The sequence below is a fragment of the Bufo gargarizans genome, chromosome 5 (assembly GCF_014858855.1).
Source record: "Bufo gargarizans isolate SCDJY-AF-19 chromosome 5, ASM1485885v1, whole genome shotgun sequence".
In the NCBI taxonomy this organism is placed as follows: domain Eukaryota; kingdom Metazoa; phylum Chordata; class Amphibia; order Anura; family Bufonidae; genus Bufo; species Bufo gargarizans.
The window spans coordinates 299,358,767-299,385,726 of NC_058084.1; positions in this window are offsets into that span (position 1 = coordinate 299,358,767).

Sequence of the window (26,960 nt, forward strand, 5' to 3'; positions counted from 1 at the left end):
ATGGAGTAAATTCCGTTCAGGATGCATCAGGATGTCTTCAGTTCCGGAACGGAACGTTTTTTGGCCGGAGAAAATACCGCAGCGTGCTGCGCTTTTTGCTCCGGCCAAAAATCCTGAAGACTTGCCGCAAGGCCGGATCCGGAATTAATGCCCATTGAAAGGCATTGATCCGGATCCGGCCTTAAGCTAAATGTCGTTTCGGCGCATTGCCGGATCCGAAGTTTAGCTTTTTTTAGAGTGGTTACCATGCCTGCCGGGACGCTAAAGTCCTGGCAGCCATGGTAAAGTGTAGCGGGGAGCGGGGGAGCAGCATACTTAACGTCCGTGCGGCTCCCGGGGCGCTCCAGAGTGACGTCAGGGCGCCGCAGGCTTATGGATGACGTGATCGCATGGCACGTCATCCATGCGCATGGTGCGCTCTGACGTCACTCTGGAGCGCCCCGGGAGCCGCACGGACTGTAAGTATACTGCTCCCCCGCTCCTACTATGGCAACCAGGACTTTAATAGCGTCCTGGCTGCCATAGTAACACTGAAAGCATTTCGAAGACGGATCCGTCTTCAAATGCTTTCAGTACACTTGCGTTTTGTCCGGATCCGGCGTGTAATTCCGGCAAGTGGAGTACACGCCGGATCCGGACAACGCAAGTGTGAAATAGGCCTTACATATTTATCCTGTGACCGACTAATGTACCTCCAGCCACAGAATCCAAAGTTCTTTGCTGTCAGGTGAATGCCTACTAGCTTATTTTTGGCGCCTGTACTGGCCGAGAGTTACATATTTATCCTGTGACTGCCTAATGTACCTCCAGCCACAGAATCCAAAATTATTTGCTGTCAGTTGAATGCCTACTAGCTTATTTTTGGCGCCTGTACTGGCCGAGAGTTACATATTTATCCTGTGACCGCCTAATGTCCCTCCAGCCACATAATCCAAAGTTCTTTGCTGTCAGGTGAATGCCTGTTGCCTAATTTTTGGGGCCTGTACTGGCCGACAGTTGCATATTTATCCTGTGACCACCTAATGTCACGAATCAAATTTCTTTATGAAATCCAGCAATGCAGCCGAATCGAACTTTTGTATAACTTCACTTATCAGTATAAAAGTCTCTGAAAACCCCTTTAACAAATGTATTTCAATGTCAGTACAGTCTTTTATTGACACTAGGGATGAAACATCCGAAGTCGATTCGGATAAAACTTTGCTCTAATACTGTACGGAGCAGGAAATGATCTTAATCCAACTGAACACATACTGTAGAATATTATCTATATAATGTAAACCACAGTTGTTTAAGTTTTCTCCGTTTTGTATTCTTCATAAATGGGGTATGATATGATACTTTCAGGCCTAATAACACAATCCTCTCACACCATACAGAACAATGTATGCCCACAGTATTTTCATGATCCTATTGAAGCATCACTCTCATAAAGTGATGAAAAAAAATCCTTTCATTTATTTTTCTTTTCAAGGAGGAACTCCAATGAAGTAAACTGCATTTCTTCTTTCCTCAGACAGGACTGGAAATATAGATTTTTCTCTTTTCTATCTATACAACTGCTGTTTAGTGCCAAGATATTTTATAAATGTTTTTTTAGTTCTGTGATGTTCTATACATCTATAATGAATGAAATACTGTATGTTCTCTCAGATTCTACAGATAATTGTTGCAGCAATTCCAATGATATTTTACACAAAGGTGAAATATTAAGGTATGCACACTTGAGAAGAGGAATGTGGTGCTTTCAATGTGTGGATCGTTACAGTATGTTTCTAAAGTAGAAGGCCAAAAGAGACACAATGGTGACACAAAACTGACAATGTGTTTGGGAAATAAAAGCCTTGTAAAGTATTAGCAAAAAATGTTACTGCTGTCATTAGAAGAAATGAGTATTGATTTTCCATCTTTCCATCTTTTAGAAATAATTCTATATTATAATTTATCCCGGTGTTGCATTTCAACACAATTATAGGTACAGCTTGTAACTTCACAGAAGCCTTTAAAATGGGATTGTCTCAATCTCAATCAATTTATCCAGGGATAGGGGATAAGTGTTGGATTAGCGGAGGTCTGACTACTATCCCCCTGCTTATCAGATACTTATCCCCTATTCTGAGCAAGAGGACAGTAGTCAGTCCTCTACCAAAATGACACATCCCCTATCCTGGGATAAGTTTTTGTAATGGGACAAGCTGTTTCATAACCACAATTTCTGGACAAATATATGCCCAGACTAATGGACTTGCCTTCAATAAATTGAAACCAAGTTGATTGATCACCACAGTTCCGGCTTAATACATTTCCAACTGGGTAAACTAAGTCTTGGTACATGTTTCCATTGTAGAGGCAATTGCATGGTAATTTGCAGATCATTCAAAAGAGTAGTCATTAAAATAGACAGAGTTGCTTTGCTAGTGGCTCTCAGCAGTGGCTAAAATTTGGACAGCCCATAACAGACTGCTGTCTGAGACGTCAATATAACATAATAGGCATTAAGAATTATTTTTCATTACAAAAGTCTATTAAATTTTCATGTTATAAATTATAGTTCTAATTAAATTGCACTATATTTGGTGATGTTTACTGTTATTTTTTCTTTCTTATTCCTGTCATTGAATAGCATAGTCATTATTATATTTTTTGGCAACTAATTTGGTTTATGTAGGACACTCTCCTGTTCCCCGATCCACTGGGGCCCCCAGGGGTCCTCGTGGGGCTCGGCCTGTGGGGGACCCCGTTAAAGTAGCGGGACAGGTCACGCATGTGCCTGGGAAGTCTTCGGTTCCGACTCCTTTGCGGGCAGACGCGGTAGTGCATCCGCATGGTCGCCGGAGGGGAAGACCGCCGGGGTCTCGGAGGCAGATTGACCGTACTGGTCCTGTCTCTGGTATCACCTGCGGGTTCTGTTCCGGCGTCCGTGACGATGCGATCGTGTATTCATGCTGGGCAGCTTGAGAGAAGATTCGCAAAAGGATACGCGGCCTAACGTACTTGCATCTTATTCAATACGCTGGCCGCTGACGGGGAGAATACGTGTCCGTAAATTCTAGTAGATTAGAGTGCAGGCATGGACCAGCCTAGGCCACACAAGTGTCAGGGATTAGGATCATTGTATGACCTATGAGGAATAGACACATGGCGCTGTGTGATTGGCTTGCAGGTAATTAAAAGGTGATCTCCTTGGCTGGTCGTTGCCCACTGTTGTTTTGACAATCGAGGTGTATGTTGCAGTTCCTATTCTCCCAGACTTACCTGTGCATGACCTCTGCCTATCTCTGGAGACTGCCTCTGGATACCTCATCTTTGCTGAACAGTTTGTCTCATGTATGACCCTGGAAATCCTAACTTCTCATCCCTAGGTACCACGTTACACGGACTAATACTGCGCATATGAACTTTGGCCTGGTCACTAGCTGTCCCCTTGGTGTTTCCCTGCACAGGTTATTATTCGGGTTGGTTACCTGTATATGCTTACTGGTTTGGACTGTACTGTCGTTTATTTAATAAATCCACTATTGTTTAACCTCTGTTTGGTTGCTTGGGGTTCTGCACCATTACAGTTTATTGATAAGAAGTATTTCAATAAAAAAGTACACCATACTGTAGCTATATATAGACTTCATTCTAAAGATAAGTGGGGCTTCATTCATTGCTGATCATGTTTACTGTACTATTTTGAAAAACAATATGATCATGAAAAATAAAAATACAATTCTGTACAATAATCCAATGGATTTTAATCTAATTATAATTGATACTTATTTTGTCATATGCTTTGTACCAGTTCCATATATTAATGTGTCAAATAACACAGCATGAGAATACTGTACAGTTTGATTACTTTTTATTACAATGTCAATGGGAGGAGAGACAAAATTGGTATTGCATCAGTTTAACATTCTGAGGCCACACCTCCACTCTCCTGGGAACATGCTAAATTTCAAGTGTACTTTATTCAAACTTTGTGTTAAAAATAAGAAAGGGGCAAGGGAATAGTGTTGAGCACGAATATTTGAATAGTGAATCTTAATCTTGAATATAGTGCTATATATTCATGTTTTAGAATATTCATCATTTTTTTATCTGAAGTGCATCTTACAATACAGAGGGTAGAGTTTGAGTGATAATGTGATATACTAGGCCAAAATCCATGTCATCTCCAGAGAGTTCTATATATATTTTTTCTTTCTTTTCAGTTTAGGAATATGTCAAAATACATGAGCAACATGTGTATAACAATAACGAGAGTATCTCTGATTGAAAACACGTAAAATACAAGTCCAAAATCTGTGTCAGGACATCTCCAGACAGTTCAAGTGTTGGTGTGTGTTTGTGTGTGGGGGGAGAGAATAATCTGATGTTAGGTTGACATATTTTATACTTGAGAAAGCTGTTTTCAAAATCTGTGTATTTGAATACACATAAGACATTAGGCCCAAATTTGTTCGTGTCGCTGATACTATATTATTTACATAGCCAATTGTCAGTAGCAGTGTCTTCAATGTGTTTGTAGAAAGAGGACATTTTATTGTGCCTCTCTGTCCTTATTTTCCAGAAGACAGGATTGCAAATGTTCCATGCTTTGTACATTTATCCAAAAAAGTCACAGAATACGAAAGTGTTTCAAACAAAAGATCCAGGGTCAGGCCTTTTTCTCCCAAACCAAAATGTGGGTAGTAGCAGCACCAATTAACTAGCCAGAAGTAGTAGTAGTAGTAGGCCACAGTTGTCCCTGGCTTTGGAAAGGTGCAACATTATCACTGAGAAGAAAGAGGACGACATTGTGGATTGGATGGCTCACTCCTCCATTCAGTTACAGAAGGATGATATGAAGATGATTTCTGAGTCTGACACCGTGCCTTGGACCCAGGGTTCATAGCATTTCTCCTACTCATACTCCTCCTCCTTGCAGCCCCAGAGAAGCATTTCAGTGGGGTCTGCTATGTCTTTAATGTCCCTTCCTTGAGGTTCTGTAGCAGCTTCAGCGGTGTTATAAGACAGTACCAGCAGCTAGAAAGCGCTGCCTAGCACATCCAACCTCAGCTCCTCACTTCTCACTTTCCCTGCCTGTCCCTATATTACATAATCATTCTTCTTTATAGCCTTTCCCTTCACCTAGAATAGAACACTAGAATAGTAGCTTGATTATATGACTACAGCCAGGACAATATAAAAAAAAATTGCACATTTAAAATATATCAAATATCAATCTTTATTTAGGACCACAACATTAAAATATTGTATACAATAGGATTTTCCTTTGTGTTTGAGGGTCGCAGGATGTCCATCACATCTTACCTAGATCTTGATCAAGAATATGATCATCTGAATATTGAAGATTGTTCAAATCTGTTTGCAGTTCAAGTAGATGTCTCACAGGTTACATTATTAAGATACATCGGACTGGGAAAATACTCATTGTGTTTGAGAGCGGTTTCTGGAGGGCAATCCTTTCACCTATAACCCTTAAAATGTAATTTTTATTTTATTTATCTCTATAAGCCCCATCCACACTGATATGATGGCTTACCTAAACATAGCCTCTTTTAATGTCAAAGGCTTTAACGCCCCTTCCAAAAGATGCCAGATTATCTCATACCTGAAAGAATAACTGTTCTATCCTATTACTGCAAGAAACACATTTTAAATGTAACCATTATCCAAACCTATCTCATTCCAAATACCCTTTTTAGTTTCACTGCGGCTCAAACTCCTCAGCCTCAAGAGGTGTGAGCATGGGTTTTAGAGGGGACATGCCTTTCCAATACTGCTCTTATATACAAGATCCAGATGGACGCTATATTATAGTAAAGGGTTGCATTTCTAACCAGGTCTATACATTTATTAATGTTTACGCCCCAAACACCAACCAACGGACCTGGTTTGAAAATCTTATCCCAATACTAGATACCTTCAAAGAGGGAATAGTTATTATGGGTGGAGATTTTAATCTGACCTTTGACCATTTGCTTGATTCTACATCTCACAAATCTGCCCTCTCTCACAAGGCCCTTAACACCATTAAAAAGCAGCTCCAAAGTCAATATATCATAGATGTTTGGAGAGCTATCAATCGAAAGACTAAGGATTACACATTCTTTTTAAACATCCATGGCTCCTATCACAGATTGGACCATATTTTAATATCTAAAGAACACCTCTATCTTTGCACTAAACCTAGGATTGATTCAATCCATATATCAGATTATTCCCCTGTCTTATTCTCTATCTCTACCCCACAAATGTCCCCGAGATCTTTTAACTGGAGGCTCAACAAAAAGCTCCTTTCCTTACAGGAGCAGATATAAGTGTTACAAAAAAAATGGATACATTTTTCATCTTAAATGCTCACCCAGAGACTTCCCCTCATGTGATTTGGGACATCCGTAAAGCTTACATGAGAGGACAGTTTATCAGTTTAGGCTCACAACTTAAAAATTCCGGAATTCTTATTTATCCCGTCTCAGTGAACTTCGGGCGGAGTTAAAAAACCACCTTAACGTACAATCAGCCAAGTTCTTCTACACTCACAATTTTAATTTTTTGCTCACAGAGACAAAGCCTCCAAATGTATGATGAACAGGATTAAAAACCAAAGAGCACAAAATTATAAATTATATAAACAAGATTATCAAGTCTGATGGCACTCAAGTCCTGACAACAAAAGAAATAGCTCAACAGTTCCATGAGTTTTATCAGGCCCTTTATAACATTCCCCAGACAAAATACGAGGCAGATTCCCCATCTACCCCTCATCCTATAAAACAGTTCCTCCCACATATCCCTCTTCCTAAGGCCGAATGCACGTGGCCGAGAGCGGTCCGTGGTATGCCGGGCTGGATTCCTGTTCAGAGCATGAGCGCATGGCGTCATTGGTTGCTATGATGCTGTGCGCTTCATGCCGCCGCTGCTGTACAGTAATACACTTGTATAGATCATACGAGTGTATTATTATAGTGCAGTGGCTGCATAAAGCGCACAGCATCATAGCAACCAATGACACTGTGCGCTCCTGCTCTGAATAGAAATCTAGCCCGTCATACCCCGGACCGCTCTCGGCCACGGAACACGACAGTGTGCATTTGGCCTAAGCTAGACGATTCCCAGAAAAAATTACTAAGCTCTTGCTTCACACCTGAAGAGTTGTTCTTAGCTATAAAAAATCTCCCTAAGGGTAAAGCCCCTGGCCCATATGGACTTCTGGCCTTTTATTATCGCACCATCAACAAATCTCTAGTCCCTCACCTCCTAATGGTTTGTAATTCATCATTACAAGGCATTCCCCTGTATCCAGATATGACTAAAGCACACATATCCATAATCCCCAAATAAGGGAAAGACCCCACTCAATGTGAGAATTATCACCCCATTTCTCTTTTGAATTTGGACCTGAAGCTCTTGGCCAAAATGATGGCCGATCGTCTTTCTCCTTTCCTTCCACTGCTCATTCACAGAGACCAGACTGGATTTGTTAGTGGAAGAGAAGGTAAAGATAACTCTGCCAGACTAAATAATGCCTTATTCCATGCTAAGAAACATTCCCACCCCTTTGTTCTTCTCAGTACTGATGCTGAGAAGGCATTTGACAGGGTCAAATGGGACTTTATGACCCTCAATTTAGAAAAAATTGGTCTCCCTTATGCTTACATTAAAGCGATTCTCTCTATGTACATCAATGCATTGGCATCAGTGATTGTGAACAACTCCCTTTCCCCATCTTTCTTTTTAAAGAATTGAACAAGGCAGGGTTGTCCCCTTTCCCCCTTAATTTTCGTGTTAGTTATGGAGCCGTTACTCCAAACCATTCATCAAGACAACAGAATAAAGGGCATCAGACTGGGGGGGGGGGGGCAGGATCATAAAGTTGCCACATTTTCAGATGATCTCATGATAATTACAACTAATCCTGAAACATCCTTGTCCATTGTTTGACATTTTTGAAGTCTTTAGTCCCCTTTCCAACTTTAAGATTAACCTGAAAAAAAATCAAACGTCCTTTCAATGGGTTTGAAACCATCAGTTAAACAAAAATTGGCTAAAACTTCTCAATTCAATTAGGACGCCCCATTCTTTACATATTTTGGGATCAAAATATCACATGATATAAATACACTCTTCTTTCTCAACTATATTCCTCTCCTCAAATCCATGCAAGATAAATTGAATGAATTACATTCCCCAACACTATATTGGTTTGGACGCAAAAACATGGTCATGTCCTTAGTCCTCCCCAGACTTAATTACCTTCAACAAGTACTACCCATCCCCATCCCGAAAAACTACTATGCTGCCCTATCCAAACTAATTAGATCCTTTATAAGGGACAATAAAAAACCTAGGATTGCCATATCAGTCATTCAGAGACCTAGAGCTTTTGGGGGTATTGGCCTTCCAGATCCCCTTTTATACAACAGAGCAATCCTCTTGACGAGGGCCCTAGATTGGTTCAGGCAATCACCCCACAAATCATGGGTAGGTATGGAAACCTCTCAATCAGGGTATTCATTTAGAGGTCTATTAGTTGACACTTTTAATTATCCTTTCAAGAATCCTAACACCTGCCCTCCTGGCAAGGCTACCATTGAAGAATGGAAATGGTTCCAGAATTCTAATTTTGGTATCCCTCTGCCTTCTCCCCTCGTACAAATTAGGAATGTATTAGACCTAGCCTCTGGCGAATTGAAACAATGTATATCTCCTTCACTCCGTCAGTCAGAAACTCCTATCCTCCCATTGTTTACTGATTTTGGTGATCTGTTGGAAGGAGATACCTTTTTATCTGCAATCCATGCCCCTGGTAACAATCCTTTTATTGTTTTGTTTCTACAGAACTTCATCACTAAACATATACCATACCATTCATTGACCAGACCTCTCACATGGTTTGAAAACTTGGTACATAGTCAATCTCCCCCAAGCAAACCTATCTCGCTACTTTATAGAATACTTAGTTCTCCTATTATTCTGCCTAAACCGGCCTATATTGGTCTCTGGGAGAGGAATCTTGACTACACCTTTTCCCCTAGAGAACAGTCCCGCTTACTCCTGATTCCTCATACTTCTTTGCGCTGTGTGAGGATTCAGGAAAATGGATACAAGGTATTTACGAGGTGGTACAAGACACCGGATATAACATATAGATATGGAGAGGGGAGTTTGGATGTCTGTTGGCGCTGCAGAAAAGAAAGGGGACCTTTTTCACATCTGGTGGACTTGTTCAACTATCCACAATTGGTGGGAGAAGATATTTACAAGGATCAACAAAATATGTAACTCAAAAGTCCCGTTGTCTCCACAACTTGCCCTCCTGGGTTTATATTTATCCAACACACGCATTGAAATACCTTTCCCATTTAGTAAACTAATATTAGCAGCCCGTCTCCTGATACCGCGGTGTTGGCTCACATCCAAGCTTCCCTCAGATGACCTATGGATCAATAAAATTGACACAATTTACCGTTTTGAAGAGATTGCTGCATGGGAAAACAGAACTCATTCCAAGTTTAAGAACAGTTGGAAAGACTGGAAGATATATAGAAATTTTTAATAGAACTGTTAGCAAGCAATAATTGTATTGTCCTACTATTGTATGATTCTTACCAATCTGATGAAACATCTACTTATTTCTTTGTACTTGTACGGTCTTTGTTTGATCTTTATGCCGTACAAGTTTTATTAATACAAATTTAAAAAAAATTAAAAAATATGGTATACAATAGAAACCTTATATAGGACTGTATATGTCCTTATAGAAATGTTTGCAAACGGGTCCAAAGTAAGGACAAGCCTTAAAGTCCGGATAATTCACCTTAAATAGATGAGTGTGCACACTATCTTCCTCAGGGGTCTCCAATTGTCAGTGTGCAATCTTACCACTAATTTGTATAGAGCAAAACCATGTAATTGCTATCTGTTGCTATACATCTTGTGTTGCTAAAGTCAAATGTACTGTCCATCACTGTTCTCATATTACCTTAAGTGTAAGTTGTAGCCAGTGTTACATTATTTAAAAAAAAAAAATTTAAAATATATTTTCTTGTTCCAGATGCATAACACATATACCTAAAAATAATTCAATTTAAACTGTCTTCTCTTTTGTTTTGGTATTTGTGCATAATGTTAAAAGTTTTCACAATAGGTTATACCCTTCATATAAAAGTCATAATTGATCTAGAATCAAAGGATCATCACAGACTGTTAGACAACAATCTGCAGGAAGGCATCTAAAAAACTACATCCAGCTATGGGAAATAATTCATCAAAATATACTGATGCCCAAAATATCTCAAGACTATGTGGATACTGTTGATTTTACTTTACAAAGCATAAAGGTACCTACTAGTGATGAGCGGCAGGGGCTATATTTAAATTTGCAATATTTCACAAATATTTGGTCGAATAGTTGTCATATGATTGTGAATTTGCGAATCCGATATTATTTTCTTGCTTGTGAAAAATCTGCAATTTAATTATCACGTAATGCACGTGAAATACAGGTGTGGGTCACTTTTGCTACATTTTCCAAGCTGCTAAAAGTTTCCTGAGAATGTAGACAATGGTTGGCATAGCAGAACATTAAAGATGGCTTTATATGCAGTTAGAGTGCTCCAATATATTTGCAATTACGCTAATTGGCACTAATTATGCAAATATTTTGGCGCAATACGTGAAACTACACATTTTAGCAGGTCTGCATCTATGTATGGATGACAGAACCTATTATACTACCTAACACACTACACTGCAACAGCTACACTATATCAGGATATAGCCTACGCTATCTCCCACTAACTATCTGTATTATATATATAAAAGCTATCTAACTATCTATCTAATGTAGTGTGGAAAGCACAAAGCACAGCAATGACACTGCTGTCTCTCTCAGAACTTAAAAAAAACTGTTGAAAATGGCTGCTGGGGAGGTTTTTATATTGTAAGGAGTGGGCGACTTAGGGATGCTGCTAAGCTCAGACAAAGACATTGCAGCCTTCTCATTGGCCCACATGCAAGAAGGGAGGTTACTGATGAAAAAAAAAAAAACCTACAATATTCGAAATTACGAATGTATATATCACTATATTCTAAATATTCACAAATTCTCAAAGTGCCGATATTCACAATTAATATTTGCGATTCTAATATTTGCGCCCAACACTAGTCCCTTCTCATTAGTGTACTGTTGGCCAAACCAGCGGACAACCGTCTGGAGTTCCACACACTTTAATGTGTGTGGAACTCCCGACTCTTTACTGACAGATATCATGAGAAAGAAGCATCAGGTGATATGAACTTTTTTGCTTGATCCTTTTGTTCTCATGGGAAATATGCAGAGTCAAGTGCTTTTGGAGGAGTTCGGAAGGAGTAGGGAAAGATAGCTGTAAATAATTGTATAGCCAACATCTATTGAATGTGTATGTCCAGCTTTAGCTTAGATTCTTATAGAGGCTCTATTTTAGTTCACACCACTGAATCATAAAAAGGACTCCTTTAGGCTAGAAAATATTCAAACTGTAACAAAACGGATAAGAAGACTTGGAGAACATAATGTATGATTATTTAAATGAATAATGTAAAAGAGTAATTTAAGTTGACATCATCCAAATGTACAAATATGAAAATAGGTTGAAAAATAGCATTTCACTTACAGGAAAAATCATTAGTGGTGATATGGCTTTGTTACAGTAAGACCTTTCAGCTGTCAAATAGTCTATCCCAAGTCCTGTCTTAAACAAAAAAAGCTAATCACTTCAAGAAGCTTTCTTGAAGCAGCATTACAAATTATCCATAGTTTTTTTTTTAATATATAAAACTAATTTTACTACTGTACTCTACAATCACATCTTGCTTTCTAGTAGTATTTACCATTCAGACAAGGGCTCCACCTGTGCCTACTCATAAGACATCATTGCCGTACAATTATTTCCAAAGAGTGTCATCAAGTTACTCATGCAGAAAAATCACTGTTCATTGATCACTGTATAACTATTTTTGCACAGACTGTACCTTGTCCCTTTCAGATAGCACCCCCTATTTTATTTTCTTATTTTCCTTGTTGTAGGTATTGCACTAAGATATGATCAATGGTTCATGGTGAACATAGACTATTGTTCACAACTTCTGAGATAGACTACTAGTATAAATCCCTAGAGTTTTAAAAGCCTTAAATTCTTAACCAAGCACATACATTGTCCTAGTTTATGTATAAATTGTGAAGCCTGTCTCTCAAGGAAGTTATTGACAATCTCTGAAATCATGTAATATTCACTTACTTAGGCTATGACTAGGTATTTATCCACTCGGAATACAACATATAACATCTTTTTTTTTTGTGTGGTTGAAGTAATTGCCAGATATCTTACTATGCTGTTCTTTATTTCTGTGCCACATCTACAATATAGCATGGTAAAAGTTTAGATTAGCAAACACTTACAAGTAGTAAACTACATATAAATAAGGCCTATTTCACGCGAACGTGTGCGCTCCGTGGACGTTTTGAGGATCACATTCGTGGATCCGCAATACAGGGGTGCCGTTCCATGGGCATTCAAGTAAATGGGTCCGCAAATCCGGGGATGTGGAATGGTGTGGAACCGAAGTACGGAACGGAACCCTATGGAAGCACTATGGAGTGCTTCTGTGGGGTTTCGCCCAAACTTACGTTACACAAAAAGATAGAACATGCCCTATCTTTTTGCAGAATGGCCAGATCGCAGATGCATTAAAGTGAATGGGTCCGCAATCCGCTGCTGCTGCCCCATGGTTGGTGTTTGTGCATTGCAGCCTTAAATTTGCGAGCCACAGCACGGCCACGGGGCGCACACGTTCGTGTTCAAGAGGCCTAACTGTTAAGTCTTTTGTACACTGATGGAGAATAACTGGTCTGAGTTCTTATTACATTTCTGTACATGACACTAGGGACACACCAAAGTGAGACAGTGGCCTCAGGTAGTGCTCTGTTAGCACTGCACGAGGTGTGTATTTTTTCATTTTGTTTTACTCCGAACACAGTTTAGGATCTGGTCTGGAGTCTAATTCATTTTGGGGTGTGATAAAGGAGTTCTGATCAATTCTTATGATTAAGTTAGTGAAGTTTGAGCTACATGTAAATGGACGGCACACAGGATTACCTAATACAAGTTCTGTGTATCAGAATCTCCTTGATGCTTTTAGAAAGTCTTCAGACCCTTTCACTTTTTTCACATTTTGTTATGTCAAGGCTTTGTACTAAAAAAATAAAATAAATCAAGTGTTTCCCAATCATTTTGCACTCAATATTCCATAATGATAATGCGAAGATATAATTTTAGAAAATGTTTGCAAATTTGTTAAAAAGAAAAAACAAATAATTGTATGGATATAACTATTCAGACCCTTTGCTGTGACAGTTGAAATTTTAAGGGTACAAATAAATTTCTGCTGCACTGAAAGTTCCAAAGAACAATAAAATGGAAAAAGTTTAGAACAACCACAGCCTAAAGCTGGCTGTCATACCAAACTGGTATCTGGGGAAAGGGTATTGGTATGAACGGTAACCAAAAACTCAATGGTCATTCTGGGCTCAAAAGATAAAGTGTGCAGATGGGAGAAACTTCCAGAAGGTCAAACATCACTGCAACATTCCACCTATCTGAACAGCATGGCAGAATGTTCAGAAAGAAGCCAGCAAAAGACACGTGCAAGTTTAAAAAAAAATAAAACATTTAAAGGACTATCAGACTATGAGTAGTGATGAGTGGCAATGGCAATATTGGAATTTGCGAATTTGAATTTTTGGCCGAATATTCGCCCAAAATTTGCAAATAGAATATTGGCAATCAACACTAAGGGGTAGGCAACTTTCCTATTGGTTGCTAGGAATGTTAATAAGTTCTGATATTCAAGATAAATTTGTGATAAATTCACAATTAGAATATTCACGCTCAACGCTAACTATGAGGAGCAAGATTGTCTGGCCTGATAAAACCAAGATTGAACTTTATGGTATTTATTTCTGCTGTGGGGTTGTTTTACAGCTGCTGGGACTTGTCAGTGTTGAGAGAAAACTGAATGGAGCAAAATATTTCCCTTAATAAAAACCCGATCCAGAGTGTTCTGCACCTCAGAATGGGCCTAAGGTTTACCCTCTAACAAGAGAATGACCCTAAGCACACAGCCAAGACAACACAGGAGTGAACACAGTAGTGAATGTCCTTAAGTGGCCCAGCCAGAGCCATGTATTGAACCCAATCAAATATCTCTGGAGAGACGTAGAAAAGGCTGTACACAGAAGGTACCCTTCGGACCTGACATAGCTTGAGAGGATTTGCAAAGAAAAATAATAATAAATCCTCAAATCCAGAAGTGCAAACCAGGGCTACTTCTAGCACTGTGCAAAGGGTGCGATGGTATGAGGTGGTAACTCAAGGGGGGTGGGGGTTAGGCAAATGGGACCGATATCTCCCTGACCTGCTATTCCCTATGACAGGCTTCAGGCCTAGTCTAGCTGCTGCTGCTGGTGAGTACTTTCTTTGCTATGCGGGTGAAGAAAGATGCTCATCAGCGACCCTAGTCTCAGGCTGCTGCTGATAGAGCTGATTCTGCTCCTGCCACCCCACCCCTCCCCTCCCCAGTAGCCATGGCAGTGGAACGTGAGCTTAGATGGTCCCCCCAGTCGAACCTGCGAGACGATAGACGATGGTGCAGATAGACAGCGGCCAACTGACTACATAGAACGTCTCTATAGTAGTTCAGTTTGTCCTCCCTCTCAGCGGGTGTAAAAAAGGCCACCATTTTGGACCAGTAGCGAGGATCCAACAAGGTGGAGAGCCAGAAGTCATCCCTCTGCTGAATGGTGACAATTCGGCTGTCACTATGCAAGCAAGTGAGCATGCATCGGCCCATTTGTGCCAGTGACTCGCGTTTGATCCAAAGTCCTCCTCCCCCTTCTCTTCCAGTTCAGCCCCCACAGGGCTCATGTGGCCGTGAGATTTAGGCGCCACGACTCCAGTCCCCTGACCAGCCAGATTTACCGGCATCTGTTCCAGGACATGAAGCAGTGGAATGACATCGTTTGTCCCGTTGTCCTGGTTCCTGGCGACTGACAAATAATGTGGCATCCTCAAAGGGCCTGAGAAGATGGCAGGTGTCACGCATGAGCTTCCACTGGTTGACCCAAGTTACACAGGGGAGTACTCCTGTTTGCTTGGATAATTAAGAAATTGTTTATGGCCTTTCTCTGTTCGTATAGTCGGTCTATAGTGGAGGGTGGAATTCCAACGGGTGGAAACATCACATATCAGCCTATGTTGGCTGCGGCTCAAGGAGGGTGTGCTTTGCAGTGTACGAGTGGCTGAAGTGCATGCAAAGTTTCCTGTCCATTTTTTGAATTCCTCCCCTGTGTGACTCTGTTTTCCCAGGAAACAAGGTGCAGAACAGCGTCACACCGCTGTGCCCTGCACATATGGTATGCTGGAGGGTCCCTGTGAGTTGTCTCTACAGTGGAGGCTGAGGACATGGTGGAGGATGAGGAGGCAGAGGAGGATATTGTCGCGGGACCAACGGCGTGGCAACTTGGAGACATATGCGGTGTCACCTGGCCAAGTTGCCGGTGTGGCTGTGCAGGAGCCGCATTTACCCAGTAGGCCGTAAAGGACATGTATTGTCCCTGCCCATAGTTACAGCTCCACACGTCGGCACTGCGGTGCACTTTGACAGACACATACAGGCTCAAGGACTGGCACACCTTCTGTTCTACATGTGTGTGCAGGGCTGGTACTGCCTTTTTCACACAGAAATGACGGCTTGGGACTCTCCACCTCGGCTCGGCACAAGCCATCAGTTCTCTGAAAAGTGCATAGTCCACCACTTCAGAACCAGCAGATGATGGGAATGACAGACAGTAGTGATGAGCAGCAGGGGCTATATTCAAATTTGCAATATTTCACAAATATTTTGTAGAATATTCGTCATATATTCGCGAATTTAGAGAATTTGAGATTTTTTTTATTGAATGCGATAAATCGGCAATGTAAAAATTGTGTAATGCGAATTTGTAGCGCGAAATACAGGCGTGGGTAACTTTGGCTACATTTTTCAAGCTGGTATAAGTTTCCTGAGACTGGAGAAAATGGCTGACACGGCAGAACATTAGAATAGCTTAGAGTCAAGTGCTCCAGATATTTGCGATTGCGCTAATCGGCAGTGATTTGAATATTTTATCGCACTACGTGCAACTTCACATTTTAGCAGGTCTGAATTTAGATTACTGACTGGTGCACTAAGTATTGTTGTAAACTTGACATTGCTTCCTTCTCATTCGCCCACAAGCAAGATGCAGATAGGAATCATGTGTTCAGATGGAAGAAAATGCTGAATATTCAACATAACGAATATATAGCACTATATTCTAAATATTAGCGAATTCTCAAAGTGGCAATATTTGCAATAAAAATTGGCTATTTGAATATTCGTTCTCAACATTAACAGACAGCAATCTTTGCCTGAGGTGGTGGAGCCTTGACTGCCTAAAACCGGGTGTGTGCCACTGGGTGAAGTAGCGGTTGCTGCGGCAGGCTGGACTACCACATCGGAGCCACGGTTGTCCCAAGCCACTTTATGGTGACGCTGCATATGTTCACGCAGGGCCGTAATGCCAACATTGGCACCCTGGCCACGCCTCACCTTCTGCCCTCTTATTCTACATATGGCCATGTTCACCTCCTCTGGCGGCTTAACAGGAAAAATTGCCACATCGCCGAGTAGGTGATTTTACCCCCAACACTCCGCACTGACTGATTGCTTCCATCGCTGCTTCCGTGAACCCGTGCACCACTACTTCCCGGGTAGGTAGGCTCCTGCGAAGCGGGTGGGCTACTCCGGGCACATTTCACTCCCACTGCTTCCACCCTGCTGACTCCAGGCCACGCTAGTGACTTGCTGGCTCCACTGCTTGCTCTTGGGCAAGCTGCCATCCTCTTCTCCCAATGATGATAAAGCCCCTTTGTTACCTGGCTCCTAAGTGTGATCAGCTACATCATCATTGAATACTGTCTGCACATCACTGATGTCCTCCTCACCCATCTCTGAGTCAGGAGCTTAACCGCTTGCAGCACCAGCTCCCACGCCACTCTCTTAATCAGTAGTTACCCGCCTATTGGAGGAAGCAGCAGATGTCTCCTCCAGATCTTGGCTGGGCAGTAGCTTCTGACTGTCCTCTAGTAGCTCATCCTCGCTGATAAGTGGAGCCAAGCCCACAGCATATAACACCACTCTGGCTGAGGGAACAGAAAAGGACAGAGGCAGGTTGAAGACAACTAAACATTGTGTCAGAGGAACCCACCGCCTCTTGGCTGGTGGTGTCTGATGTCACTTTGGATTTCTGATGTCACTTTGGATGAAGTGGATGCCTGAATCAACCATTCAAGAACCGGTGGGTTGGTCAAGACACGACCGCTAGATGACACCTGAAGCTCAGGCCTCTCACTGCTACCCCTGCTGCCGCACCCCTTTCCCTGCTGCGACCTCTGCCTGCGCCAGAAACAATTACGCCTCTGCCACTCCCATGTGCAGGGCCTGGCACTTCTCTGTCTGACATACTGTTAGATCAAATAATCCAATGTTAGATGAAATATTTTTTATTTTGCCACTAATAATCTGCAAACAGGGCTTCACAATATCACTGCACCACAGAACGTCAATTAGGCCCAAATTTTGTTCTACTTTTACACAACAGGCTTTTCAACAGAGAAGTACAACGCTGGACGGAGAATATAATTTTATTTTGCCAGTAATACACTGAAAACAGGGCATCAGAATAGATCACTGCACCACAGAACGTCAAATTATTTTCTACTTTTACAGAGCAGGCTTTTCAACAGAGAAGTACAATGCTGGACGGAGAATATTTTTTTATTGCGTCAGTAATACACTGAAAACAGGGCTTCACAATAGATGACTGTACCGCAGAACGTCAATTAGGCCCAAATTTTGTTCTACTTTTACACAACAGGTTTTCGAAAGATTTTTATTTTGCCAGTAAAACAATGAAAACAGGGCTTCACAATATATCACTGCACCACAGAATATCAATTAGGCCCAAATTTCTTTCTGCTTTTACACAACAGGCTTTTAAACAGAGAGGTACAATGCTGGACGGAGAATATTTTTTTATTGTGCCAGTAATACACTGAAAACAGGCCTTCACAATAGATCACTACACCGCAGAACGTCAATAAGGCCCACATTTTGTTCTACTTTTACACAGCAGGCTTTTCAACAGAGAAGTACAACACTGGACGGAGAATATATTTGTATTTTGCCAGTAATACACTGAAAACAGGGCTTCACAATATATCACTGCACCGTAGAATGTCAATTAGGCCCAAATTTTGTTCTACTTTTACACAACAGGCTTTTCAACAGAGAGGTACAATGCTAGACAGTGAATATATATATTTATTTCGCCAGTAGGGTTAAACGTACCGAACTTTAGGATTTTTGGACCCTGAACCTGAACCTGAACATTTCAGTATAAGTTCGGGTTTGGTGTTCGGCAATTTCTTGGCGCTTTTTGAAAGGCTGCAGAGCAGCCAATAAACAAACGTTTAATTCTGTGCCCTTAGAAGCCATCACAGCCATGCATACTAATGGCATGGTTGTGATTGGCCAGTGCAGCATGTGACCCAGCCTCTATATAAGCTGGAGTCACGTAGCGCTGCACGTCACTCTGCTGTGCTTAGTGTAGGGAGAGGATGCTGCTGCTGTGAGGGAGAGAATAGGAAAGAAACTTTAATCAGAACTGCAATTGAACTCAGCGATCTACATAGATTTAGTTGTGTGGGTGCAGTGCACAATCTTTTTACCCTGCCCTGAGCCCAGTGATAGAGAAGAAGAACTTTTATCCGTCTGTTAGTAATGGTGGGTGGCGGTCATTTTATGCAAGGTCAGTGCACCAGCACAGCATATGTGCTTTTGTGACATTAAAATCCAACCTTGAAATACTGCAATAATAATATGGGTTTAAATAAACATCCATTTTAGCAATATCCTACATCTGTTGCCTTTGCAGCATTAATCAGTGTGCAATTTAAGCTAGAAATACAGCTATAATTTTTGGGGTTTTAAAAAACAGCCTTTTTTGGCAAAATGCAAAATTTTACAGCCCTTGCTGTATCTGTACGTGTTAAATTCAAGCGTTATATACTGCTGTCATATTCTGTTAGTTAAAAAAAACACCCATTTTGGGCAAAATACTTAATATTGCAGCCTTTGTTGCATCTGTTATTGTTAAAAAAAGCTTGAAATACTTCAATAATTTTCTGGCTTTCAAAAAACACCAGTTTTTTGCAATATTCTCCATCTTGGGCCCCTGCCGCATTAGTCAGTGCGCAATTTAAGCTAGAAATAGTTTTATTTTTCTGGGTTTTAAAAAACTTTTTGGGCAAAATACTCAATTTTACAGCCCTTGCCGTATCTGTATGTGTCAAATTCAAGCGTTATATACTGCTATCATATTCTGTTAGTAAAAAAAAAAAAAAGTACTTAATATTGCAGCCTTTGCTGCATCTGTTATTGTTAAGTTTGAAATAAGCCAATAATTTTCTGGCTTTGAAAAAACACGCATTTTTGGCAATACCCTCCATCTTGGGCCTCTGCCGCATTAGTCAGTGTGAAATTTAAGCTAGAAATACAGCTATAATTTTTAGGGTTTTAAAAAACACCCTTTTTGGGCAAAATACTAAATTTTACAGCCCTTGTTGCATCTGTACGTGTGAAATTCAAGCATTATATACTGCTGTCATATTCTTTTATTCAAAAAACACCCATTTGGGGACAAATACTTAATTTGCGGCCTTGTCTGCATCTGTCAGTGTGAGATACATGCTTCAGATAGTGTTGTTCTATTCTGCTATTAAAAAAACACCCATTGAGGGCAAAAACTTAATTTTGCAGCCTTTGCTGCATATGTCATTGTGAGATACACCCTAAAATGAGAATGCTCGGACTGGGAGAAAATGTCTGTATGTGGGTAAGTAACTGGCTGAGTGATAGAAAACAGAGGGTTATTATTAATGGTTCACTGTCATTAGTGGGGTACCTTAGGGGTCAGTATTGGGCCCTATTCTCTTCAATATATTTATTAATGATCTTGTAGAAGGCTTGCATAGTAAAATATAAATTTTCGCAGATGACACTAAACTGTGTAAAGTAATTTACACTGATGAGGACAGTATACTACTACAGAGCGATCTGGATAGACTGGAGGCTTGGGCAGATAAGTGGCAAATGAGGTTTAATACTGACAAATGTAAAGTTATGCACATGGGAAGGAATAATGCAAGTCACACGTACATACTAAATAGTAAAACACTGGGTAACACTGACATGGAAAAGGATCTAGGAATTTTAATAAACAACAAACTAATCTGCAAAAACCAGTGTCAGGCAGCTGCTGCCAAGGCCAAAAAGATAATGGGTTGCAGCAAAAGGGGCATAGATGCCCGTGATATGAACATAGTCCTACCATTTCTTCGACTGTTGGTTGAAGAAGTTTATCGATGTACTCGGATAAGTTAGCTGTAATAGACCCTATCCCGGAGACAATGGGCGACAATGATTATGATGGGGTGCGCTCTTCGTCGATGCAGGATAGCAGTCAGGCTGTTTTATACCAGCACTGCTATCCCTCCTTGACGTCTAGCGCCCACATCCAAACTTCTATCAAACACACATTCCATATTAGAAGATATTTTTTCACAGCAGAAACACGTGTTTTAGATCACATGTTCCCTACATGTGGGAATATTTCTGAATAATACATATATCATCATGTATAGAATTATCCCTTTACACATACTGTATATCTGCAAAAGATGTCTTTGTACAATTTAAATAAATCACATAAAAAACACAATGGTCAAGTTACACTGTAAGAATTCATACAGCAATTAATCTGGTATGACTACTATATATATATATGGACATATATGTATCCCTATATTAATCTTACAGATTTATACTAACAATATCATTGTATATTGTGATTATGCATGTAATGTTGCTTAGTATTTGAAAAATACCATTTGAGCGATTGGTAAGACTGCTAATCATTTTAAACAATAATTTTAAAAGATCTGTAGTACTATACATCATTTGGAAAAGACGCATGAAAAACACAAAGTGATTGCATTATACTAATACTAATGAAGATCGATGGAATACCGATTCAATGCCAGTTTTTCCATCAAACTGAAGACACCAATTGAACAATGACTATATAAGGTCCGTTACATTTGGGGGTCTCCTAACCACTGTGGAAGGAGACAGAGAACTCTGAAATGCGTATGGTGAGGACCCCCAGACGTTATTCATCACTTTGAAGTTTCCTGTTAGAGCGCTCTAACTTTATTTTCCATGCAGTATCCAATACCATGAGCATTAGGACCCTGCAACTCTGGTAACTATTCCCTACCAGAAGGAGACGCCGGAAAGTCACAACATCGTCAGCGCTGTAAGCACGTGGGACGCCGCGGCCACAGGTATAAGCAACATTAACCTACTGCTTCAAATACTGGGATCACAAATATCACCAGCAGCAGACACCTAGTATAGCGGCTAATCTCGGCTGCACTATGATACTGCCAGGCTGTGTTCCAGTGGAGTCACCAAACTGTAAGTAAGGACATTGCCTCCTAGCTTGATTACTTACAATTACAGGAACCGCTGAAAGTTGCAACAACTACGGATGTATCCCAGGTTATGATACCTTCTTCCAATACTGTGGTGATACCTTGTTATACAATTGGAATCATTTGAAGCCATTTATTGCAATAGCCATTGCTGCCCTTTATAGTGGATGAACTTTTTATTATATATTTTTACCAGTGTGACTCCGTTGTGGATGAAGGATCTGTACACATAACTTTCTAGCATATAGAGGTGGAACCCTCCCTCTCATTTTCCTTTTACCTTATAGGTGGAACTCTTCATACATAGGTGGAAACATCCTATATTCAAATGATCGTTATACATATGATTCTTACAGGTGGACTCACTTTATTTATTTAATTTTTAAAGGTGGACTCACGGTTCCATTTTTAAAGGTGCACTCACGGTATAGTTGTGGACTATAGTGGACTCACTATATGAATTCTTTAAATGTAGACTCACTATATGAATTGATCACACTATATATTTTTCACGTTTGCAAATTTTTATGGTCCCATTGTGAATAGTGTTTTTACTTGGTTGAATTTTGATTACCACATTGATGAATATTGATTAATGACCTTACCTGCATGAAGAGAATTGTTATATTTTACATATCAATTTATTATATACAACATTACTTTCTCTGAATGGTCAGAGGTTTATAATTATATGGGGACTATCTAAGGCATCCATTGGCCCGCCTAATCTTGGTCTGCCCCTGAGTGTCTCCTTGACTCCTTACATCTACAATAATACCCCCTGTATTATTCTCTCTGAACAGTTAGAGGTATACAACCATATGGGGACCATTTAAGACACCCGTTGGCCTACCTGACTCTGGTCCGCCCCCGAGTGTCTTTAAGACTCTGTATATTGCCATACAATCATTGGATTACATTTTAATTCATATATTTCTTTATGTGTAAGTTGTATTATTCCAGACGAGGTGTGCACAACTATCCTATACTTTACATTGATCCTTTTGTATAGACGGGGTGTGTCTATATCAGTTGGGGCACCCATTCCACATACAATAGTGGGGTGAGCCACCACAAACCAACATATGTATCCCATCATCCATTTATCCCCAGGACTGTGACGAGAAGGCATCCTCTGCATCTGGAGGAAAGAAGGTTTGTACACAAACATAGAAGAGGATTCCTTATGGTAAGAGCAGTGAGACTATGGAACTCTCTGCCTGAGGAGGTAGTGATGGTGAGTACAACAAAGGAATTCAAGAGGGGCCTGGATGTATTTCTGGAGTGTAATAATATTACAGGCTATAGCTTCTAGAGAGGGGTCGTTGATCCAGGTAGTTATTCTTATTGCCTGATTGGAGTCGAAAAGGAATTTTCTATTCCCCTAAAGTGGGGAAAATTGGCTTCTACCTCACAGTTGTTTTTTTTTTTGCCTTCCTCTGGATCAACTTGCAGGATAACAGGCCGAACTAGATGGACAAATGTCTTTTTTCGGCCTTATGTACTATGTTACTATGTTATAGCAAATCAGAGAAATGATATTCATAAATGATCACTCACATGAATCAGGAGAAAAAAAGTTGTGTATAGTGATCTGGATTAATTACTTTTGATACAATATAAAATATATCCCTCAAAATATACTAGAGGTTGAATGTAAAGTACAGTTTTCCACAGTCCCATGCTCAGGGGGCTCTTTGGAAATAAAAACAGCTGTGTCTACACTTATACAATCAGTGTCAGACACTAGAAGGTAACAAGAGCTGATATGCACAAGCACCTTAAGTGCACAAAAACAAGGTAGCAGCAATCAATGTATACTGGCAACCTATGTGCACAATTCAAGCAATAATGCAGAAAACAACATGTAGCAGTGTATACAATAATGCACAGCGGCATACAGAAAAAAACCAAAACATACAATGATTAGGTGCAAAAAGACATTGTGCAACAAACATGCACAGCTGCACCTATATCATAAAAGGTGCACGGCGGCACCATTGAAACCCAGTGTCCTACCCTACAGGTTATGGGCTCTTCAGACACCTCAGTTCCGTTGTTTCTTGGTAGGATGGTCCGGTTTTACGGAAGAGAGTCTTCATGATATGGGGGGATCACAGGAAGGTGTTATTCCTATTTATCCCTAAATGACCCTCGGGGCCCTACAATAGCCCTGTTAGTCTAACCACGGGGGTGTCCCTCTAATTGGGCCCCCATCCGGAACTATTTTGCCCTGAAAAGATCCCAACATGCACATTTCTGAGGCAGAAACAATCCTCTCATCAGGGGAATATGTAAAATGGGCCAAAGTAGGTATTGTTTGCCGGAGATGATATTCACCACCAAGCAATTGCTGGGAGAAGTGCTCACCAGCAGGCACAAGAACCACTGGGAAAGATAGCTCCCAAGTGGAATAGAATGCACATGTAGGTGCAAAACATTAAGGGAAAGAAAGAAAGGGACATATGAGACACCCCTTCCCTTCGTTGCGGTACACAATTGGGGCCACAGGCATTGATGTTCCCTGGCGTGGCAGTTCTTCAGAGAATGTGTTGACGACAAGACACGAGTAGTTTGCACACTGTGCAATCAGAGCTTGAAGCGAGGCATAAATGTTCTCAACCTGAGCACAACCTGCATGACCAGACATTTAAGTGCAAAGCACGAACTGCAGTGGAGTAGACACCTCAAAAAACAAGAAAGGTCTCTGGCTCCTCCTGCTCCCTCTTCTGCTGCAGTCTCATCCTCTTCATCCACCTATGGAGTGACAGTGCCACCTGCCACCCCACAAACAAAGTATCTGCCAGCAACACCACCATCTGGGTCACCAAGCTTCTCCACAATGTCCCACGGAAGCGTTCAGCTCTCCATCTCCCAAACACTAGAGCAGAAGAAGAAGTACCCCCCTACCCACCCGCGATCCCTGGCCCTGAATGTCAGCATTTCAGAATTACTGGCCTTTGAAATGATGTCATTACGTCTGGTGGAGACAGAGTTTTAAAAGCCTTATGGCGTTGGCTGTCCCACAGTGCGTTGTGCTCAGCCGCCACTACTTTTCCAGGTGTGCCATCCCTTCCCTGCACAACCAAGTTGGGAACAAAATCAGGTGTGCACTGCGCAACGCCATCTGTGGCAAGGTGCACCTCACTATGGATACGTGGACCAGTAAGCACTGTCAGGGACGTTATATATCCATAACAGCATACTGGGTAAATGCAGTGGCGGCTGGGCCTGAGGCGGATAGCAGTTTGGCGCATGTCCTTCCACCAAGGATTGCAGGGGGCTTCAGTTTGCCTCCTGTTGCTTCCTCCTCCTACTCCGCTTCCTCATCCTCTACCGTTTCCTCATCCGGTCAGAGTAACACCTTCATCACCAACTTCACCACAGCCAGCGGTAAATGACAGCAGGCAGTTTTAAAACCTGTTATCTGTTTGGGGGACAAACCCCACACCGTGCAGGAGTTGTGGACGGGCCTTGAACAACAAACCGATGAGTGGTTGGTGCCAGTAAGCCTCAAGCCCGGCATGGTAGTGTGCAATAATGGGCGAAATCTCGTAGCAGCTCTGGGACTAGCCGGTTTGACGCACATCCCTTGCCTGGCGTATGTGCTGAATTTGGTGGTGCAGAGATTCCTTAAAAATTACCCCGATATTTCAGAGCTGCTGCATAAAGTGCGGGCCTCTTTCGCTCTTTCAGTGTTCTCACCCTGCTGCTGCTCGCCTGTCAGCGCTGCAGAGTAACTTCGGCCTTCCAGCTCTGCGGAACAGCACCACTTCACCACCAATGACTGGGCCTCCATGCGAGACCTGTGTTCCTTGTTGTGCTGTTTCGAGTACTCCACCAACATGGCCAGTGCCTATAACACCGTTCTCTACGTTAGTATCCCACTTCTATGCCTCCTTAAAAAAACGCTGCTGGCGATGATGGAAGAGGATGTGGCACAAGAGGAGGGGGAGGAAGAGGGATCATTTCATACGGTTTCCGTCCATTATTCACAAGTGGCTCCGAGGGTGGGTTCCTGCACCCACAAACGCCAGGTACACAATTGTCCTGCCAGGGCACAGTTCTGGAGGATGACATGGTGGAGGATGAGGAGGAACCATGTTCACAGCAGGGTGGCACCCAGACCAGCTCATGACCATCACTGGTGCGTGGCTGGGGGGATACAGAGGACACAGACGATACACCTCTCACGGAAGACAGCTTTTTGTTGCCTCTGGGCAGCCTGGCACACATGAGTGATTACATTCTGCAGTGTCTCCGCAACGACCGCCTGAGTTGCCCACTTTCTAACTTGTGCTGATTACTGGGTGGCCACACTGCTGTATCCCCTTTACAAGGACAACGTACCATCCTTAATTCCTTCATTGGAACATGATCGTAAAATGCGCGAGTACATGTGCACACGCTGGTAGACTCGCTGCTGGTGGCATTCCCACCTGACAGCGGGGGCACAGTGGAAGCACAAGGCGAAGGCAGAGGAGGAAGAGGTTGCCAACGCAGCTGGGGCACCGCCAGCACCTCAGAAGGCATGGCTGAAATGTAGAAAAGCTTTGTCAGCACGCCACAACAACCAGCACCACCAGCTGATATGGAATGTCTTAGCAGGAGGCAGCATTTCACCAACATGGTGTAGCAGTATGTGTGCACAAGCCTACACGTACTGAATGACAGGTCTGCCCCCTTCAACTTCTGAGTCTCCAAATTGGGCACATGGTCTGAGCTTGCCCTTTACGCCTTGGAGGTGCTGGCCTGCCCTGCAGTCAGTGTATTGTCTGAACGTTTGTTTAGCACGACTGGAGGGGGTTATCACAGGTTATATTTCCCAATGTTTTGTGGTGCACCCTAATTTAAAAAAATATAAATAAATTTAAAGCCAAAAAGCAGTGTAGGCTACCTTCTCCTTCACCGCCGCTTCCACTTACACCGCCACATCCACCGCCTCCTTAACCTCCTACTCCATATGGACCTCGTCCTCCTAGATCAAAATTATTTTTTTATTTTTACGTATTTTATGTTATTTAAAGTCATTTACCTATCCACATTTGTTTGCAGAGCACTTGCCATACCCTAACCACATTTTGATGCCATTTGCAGCCCTCTATATCTTTCCATTATATTTTTAGAGCCATTTTAGTGCTCAAAAGTTCATGTCCGTTTTGACTTCAATGGGGTTCGGGGTCAAGTTTGGGTCCCGAATAGAGTTGAGCGAACACCTGGATGTTCGGGTTCGAGAAGTTCGGCCGAACATCCCGGAAATGTTCGGGTTCGGGATCCGAACCCGATCCGAAC